We start from the raw sequence: 6715 nt of genomic DNA, 5'->3' as shown, positions 1-6715 counted from the left end.
TTTAGCCAAACAACGTGTCAAAAAATAACATCCTAGGAGTTAAGGATGGCTCAGCAGGTTAAGGATTCAGTGCTGTCCTTGCTGTGGCTCAGGTCACTGATGTGATATGCGTTCAGTCCCTGGCCTGGGAACTTATGCATGCCACAGGTGCAGCTCCCCCCCCAAAAAAGTTCTAATTCCACGTTATTATTTTTTATTTATTTTCAAGAGTAAAGCAACAAGCGGGATGCTGATTGGACCTGGAATGGAGCCCCAGTGCCCTGTACTCTCTGTGCCTGGATGGGGCTGAGAGCTGTGGCTCATTTTCTTACAAACATGTACTTATTATTTCACCTTTTGTTGAACACCAACCTATCCTAGGCATGGTACCTGAAGATATAAGCATGTCACATAGTAGATATTCAAACTGAAGACAAAGACAACCTGACTTACATACAGTCTTCTCAGTGTTACATACAAGGTGCTCAGGATTCCTTGCTCTCTGTAAACACTATACTTCATGCATGTCACTTTATCATCACAGACACCCTCCACTGAAAATGATAGGAGTCTTCCCCCTTTTGGGGTTGGGGCAGGTTGAAGCTTGATGTGCTCCAAAGGGAGCAACAGATCTAGGAGTTAGTGTCAGTTTTATCTAAATCCATAAATCCAAAGTACCGGAGTTCCCATCGTGGCTCAGCGGTACAAATTCCACTAGTATCCGTGAGAACGCAGGTTCGATTCCTGGCCTCACTCGATGGGTTAAGGATCTGGTATTTCCGTGAACTGTGGTAGAGGTCACAGACCCACCTTGGATCTGGCATTGCTATGGCTGTGGCGTAGGCCAGCAGCTACAGCTCCAATTTGACCCCTGACCTGGGAACTTTCATATGCCGTGGGTGCTGCCCTAAAAAATACAAAAACAAAAACCAAAAACAAATAAATTCAAAGTACCACCCCTAGCTGTCTTCTCTTGCTAAGGTGCTGCTTTTTATATTATATATAAATGCCTTGAATGTGGCTGTATATTCCAGGTCCCATATGCATGAATGCACCAGGCTGTCTCAACTCTGCTACTCTCCACTGGAAAGCTGTTCCAGTCAAGACTGTTCATGCTCACAACACCAGACAGGGTCTCCTGGTTTCTCTCTCCCCTCTCCTTAGACACTCTGCATTCCAATATAAACACTAACTGCTCCCTTCTGCGATCTGAACATGCTTCACCTTCCAGCATCTGACCTTGACTATGCGTCATTGGTACAGGGTCCAACCTGCATGCAACTCAGAAGCCCAGAAAATAAAACATTCTTTTTCTCGAATCGCTCTATTTGGATTCCTGTTTCTACTGGAATTGAGAAAAGAGAATAGAAGTCAAGCAGGAAGCGTTCCGTAATTTGTAGTGCCCCGTGCAAAATGAAAATGCAAGCCTCTTGCTCAAAAAATAAGAATTTTGAGATGAGGACAACAGAACATTAAGTGATGTCCTCTTGTGAATACAGAGCTCTAAGTGACGGCATAGGTCTCACCATTGTGAAGCTAGCCCCACAGTCAAGGTTCTGTGATTAGGAGGTGGGGCTTCCATGCTACACACTGGGGGCTGGGGAGAGGCATCTAATCCTCGGTGTCCACTGTCCACACAGCTGCAAAAGTCTGCCTTCCTGGCCTCCATCCTTGGTCAGAGCAAACTGCCTCATTCCTGAACTGAATGTTAAAAACAAATTGAATAGACATGTTCAGCAATATTTCTTAGCTATGCACTGGATAAACTGTTATTAAAAAGAAAACACATAGGGGAACCTGCGTTGGCTGAGCTGTGGTGTAGGTCACAGACACCGCTCGGATCCCAAGTTGCTGTGGCTGTGGTGTAGGCTGGCAGCTGCAACTGCAATTCAGCCCCCTAGCCTGGGAACTTCCATATGCTGAGGGTGTGGCCCTAAAAAGCAATAAATAAATAAGTATAAAAAATAAAAGACTACACATAAAGCAAATCCAGGCAAGTCTTAGTAGGTTGCCTGAGGCCCTTCTCCCTTCTGCCACTGCTGCTCCAGTGCACAAGGGAGGAGGTATCAGTCTGCCTCAGATTTAAACACATTTCTGCTCCCGTGACCTCCAATCTGTCCAAGGGTATCACCCTCCACTCAGGACTCGGCTTGAGGAAACCAAACAGCTGTGTGTTCCCTTACTTTCCACCCGTCCCCTCTCCCCAGCGTGGAGCATCCTTACATGTCTGTCGGCTTTGTACCTTATTAAAGTGTTTTCTATGCCCTGAATCCTTAACATGCCCCCTCCAGATCTAAGCTATCAACTATAAAGCCAAGCAGGGATTGCCTTCTCTCTCCACATTCTACTTTTGGCATCCACTGAACTAAAGAATATTCAACAGTAAAGTCCCAGTGGAGGAGAAATTAGGAAATCAGTTGGGAAGGGGTGGGGAGAGTGAAATAGTGGGAAGAAAGGAAATTGGGTTGAATATGTTAATTACATTATCCAGCTACACATCTTATATCCCCAGGGTTGTCAAGAACATGTGTGCGTGTGAACCCCCCCACACCCACCCCCCTACCCCAGGTAGACTGTGAAGTCACTAAGTCCTTAGATACCAGATTCCAGTTTAACAGCTTTTATTACCTTAAATATCCCTTTCAGTGCTAATAAAAATTAAAGTATGGAAACACACATACACAGACAAACATAGTTAGGGAGATGTCAGAGCTTTCCTCTCTCTCTCTTTTTTTTTTTTTTTGTTTAAATGGCTGCACCTGCAATATAGAAGCTCCCTCGTGGCCAGGAATTGAATTGAAGCTGCAGGTGCAGCAACACAGGATACTTTAACCCCCACACTCAGCCAGGGATTAAACCTGAGCCTCTGCAGCAACCCAAGCTGTGGCAGTTAGATTCATAACCCCTGTACCATGGTGGGAACTCCTCAGAACCCACCTTTTTTTTTTTTTGTCTTTTTAGGGCTGCACTCATGGCATATGGAGGTCCCAGGCCAGGGGTTGAATCAGAGCTGTAGCTGCCAGGCTACACCACAGCCACAGCAATGAGGGATCCAAGTGGCATCTACACCTACACCACAGTTCACGGCAACACCAGATCCTTAACCCACCGAGCAAGGCCAGGGATGGAACCCGTGTCATGGATACTAGTCTGGTTCATTAACCACTAAGCCATGACGGGAACTCCAGAGCATACCTCTTAACCACTATTCCCACCTGCCATCTCCCAGGGAATGCATTTTGTCTTTTTTTTTTTTGCTTTGCTTTTTAGGGTGGAAACCGTGGCATATGGAAGTTCCCAGGCTAGGGGTCGAATCAGAGCCTCAGCTGCTGGCCTATGCCACAGCCACAGCAACACAAGATCCAAGTCACATCTGTGACCTATACCACAGCTCACGGCAATGCCGGATCCTTAATCCACTGAGCGAGACCAGTTGAACCCGTGTCCTCATGGATACTAGTCCCATTCATTTCCCTTTCTCCACAATGGGAACTCCCATATTTTGTCTTGATGTAGTGTCCATTTATAGGTACTAGGGTAATGAGGGACAGTACAGAACAAAACTTAATCATTTTTACCAAATGGTGACAAGGTTTCCAAACTTAAGCCACTTATCCAGTGGTCATCACTACATTTATCTCCTCTTTGCTTTCCCCCTAAACGACTCTCCTCAACCTATACAGATTGAGGTTTCTTCCTCTGTCTCTGTCTCTCTTTATTTCTGTCTCTCCCCCATCTTTACTTTCTCTCCCTTTTTAGCATAAAATTTATTAATACTTCAACTTTTAAATAATAATTTAGCATATTTTCTTAATACATTAATATTATACACTCTGTATATATACTAACATATTAGTTACTGTAAAACCAAATACTATAGGTTATTTAGGTACCAGTCTACTACTAGAAGGTCAGTAATAAAAGCTGACACTTATCTAGCATTTATTATATATACCTATTATTCTAAAGACTTTATGTTAATCCATTTTTAGAAAACAATTTCTGTGATTTTGTGGGAAGCTGTGCTGTGATTTGACGGGAAGGACAGTCACATATGTGGAGCCTCTGTCCTCAGGCTCTTTGGAAGCCTAGTGATTATAACTTTCCTTCTTCCTAACAGAGATCAATTGAGTCATACACTCTCCTGGTATTCTTTCCAATATTAACATTTATAATGGAAATTTCACTTTAGGTGTAATCTCTTTTCTAGCAATTTATCCAATGCATAGCTAAGAAATTGGTTATGCTAAAAACGTCCAGGAGTTCCTGTTGTGGCTCAGCGGGTTTCAAAACCAACTAGTATCCATCAGGATGCAGGTTCGATCCCTGGTCTCACTCAGTGGGTTAAGGATGCAGCTTTGCCATGAGCTGTGATGTAAGTCACCGACGTGGCTTGGATCCGTGTTGCTGTGGCTGTGGCGAAGGTCAGCAGCTATATATAGCTCCAATTTCACCCCTAGCCTGGGAACTTCCATATGCCTCCGTTGCTTCCCTTAAAAAAAAAAAAAATTCCATTAGTTATCTTAATATTGAGTTTCCTAAATTGGGGCTGGCTAGGGGGTGGGGGTGGAAAAGGGAACACGGGCAGCAAATGTCAGAGAGACACATGTGGAAATAAATTAAAAACGGGTTGTGCTGGGCTGGCATCCCTCTGAAAATGACTCCGGGGGACAAGAACCCCTGGAGCAGGAAAGCTCCCCCAACCCCCAGGATCCACTCCCTGGTCGAGCAACTTAATGGAGGCTGTGTTAATGCATCAAGGGAGCAGGGGCTTTACTTCCTAATCTGCACTTTGCACTCAGCTGCAGACACACTGCAGGCATCGCTTCATGAGGTCAACAGGAAAATGAATTGCTCCCTACCACGATGAAGTTGCTGCTCGATGTGTGTGGAGATGTATGTTGGGGAGGAGCCCAGTTAAAGGTCTCTCTTAGGGGTGGCTGAGGAAATCTGGATTTGTCCGACTAACACGCTGTGAACAGAGTTTGTAAGAAATGCCCACTTTTGGCTGCAGTTGCAGGAAAGTTCCTCCTGAAAAAATGGATACTGAGAAATCTGTTAAGGGTAAGATGATGGAATGTTTCATTCATTAGTTGATTTTAAAGTATTTATCAGGGCCAACAACAACAAAAATTTGCTCACTTTCCCATTTAGAAATTTCTACTTATTTGATTGAACTTACTTTACTCTTTTGATCTTAAAACTGCATGGACTGTAAATAGGGGAAATATGAATTCCCCATATAGTTTCTCCAGGACTACCATGATTGCTGGGATAATTCTTGAAAGCATCTCTGATGCTCTTGAAGAAAATTCTGGTTTGAACCGTAAGTAGAATGGCCACTCTAGGGTGACGGGGATTAAGCCAGGTACTGGACATCATTCCTTAAAAGCTGAATAACCTGTGCTTAATACTCAAAAGTCTTCTCAGGTAGCAGTCTGACCTAGAAACGCACCATTGCCATCCCTCCCCTGGTTCTTCTAATTCCTCATCTGTATCTCAACAACACTGATCCCTGGACTTTGATGTTCTGCTCTGCCTCTCCCCCCAATCTCTCACTTCACCCAAGTCATGACCACTTTTTCTGACACAGACCCATGGCCTGAATCTATGGCCTGTTTCAACATGGTCCTGAACATCTGTCTGGCAAGGCTAACTTCTGTAACAACCACAGAGATCTAGTGGATAACATTGAAATAAGTGCAGTGATTCTGCATGAGAATCCTCAGTCTAGTGGCTCCTCTGAGCAATTTTTTTTCCAAGTAATAGCACAAAGACTCCACTGTCCCCTAGGGCTGAGGAGTCCTATGCTTTTAGCTGCTGGGAAATGACTAAAGAGAGCATGGAGAGCAAGTCTAGAAGTAGTATGTGGCACTTGCACCCATATTCTTTTGGCCAAAAGTTATAAAGGTGAACTATCACCTTTATACACACCTATACACAAGAAGAAAAGAAAACTGAGTTCAATACTAAAGTCTTCTAAAGTTGGCCCTTCTGGTAATCAAATGCCCATTTTATTCTTTCTTTCGTGCATATTTGCTAAAATATCTCCTCCTGGTGGGAGATAACTTGCCATGACACCCAGCTCCTTCATTCAATAGTCCTCTCTATCAAGTTCAGATGTGGATTCCTGTGATCCAGTAACACATGGTCTAAAAAAATAAATTATCTGGAAGCTCCCATTGTGTCTCAATGGTTAAGAACCCGACATTGTGTTGGTGAGGATGTAGGTTCAGTCCTTGGCTTCACTCAGTCAGTTAAGGATCCAGTGTTGCTGCAAGCTATGGCATAGGATGCTGATGCAACTCAGATTCGGTGTTGTTGGGCTGTGGCATAGGTCTGCAGCTGCAGTTCCAATTCAACCCCTAGTCCAGGAACTTCCATATGATGTGGGTGTGGCCATATAAAGGAAAATCAATTAATAAATAAATAAATACACTTCCATCACAACACCCAATATGCGAAGGAGAAGAGTGAATAGGATTGCCACAATAACCCATTATGATAAAACAAAAATGGGAAACACAGCAGTCACTGGTCGATAGCAATTCTGAAACCCCACAGGATAGAGAGTATGAAGAACTTCTACCTTTGTAGAAGGGATGTTCCTTCAATAGACTCATTCTGTTTTCTAGGAGAAATTGTCTTATGCACTTGTCTTTGTGACTTCTGACTCTATCCTTAAGGAATATTATCATTGAGGCCATCATTTTCTATGACGACCTCTGAAGAGGAT

This window comes from Sus scrofa, chromosome 4 (genome assembly GCF_000003025.6).
Source record: "Sus scrofa isolate TJ Tabasco breed Duroc chromosome 4, Sscrofa11.1, whole genome shotgun sequence".
In the NCBI taxonomy this organism is placed as follows: Eukaryota; Metazoa; Chordata; class Mammalia; order Artiodactyla; family Suidae; genus Sus; species Sus scrofa.
This window is presented reverse-complemented; position numbering follows the sequence as displayed.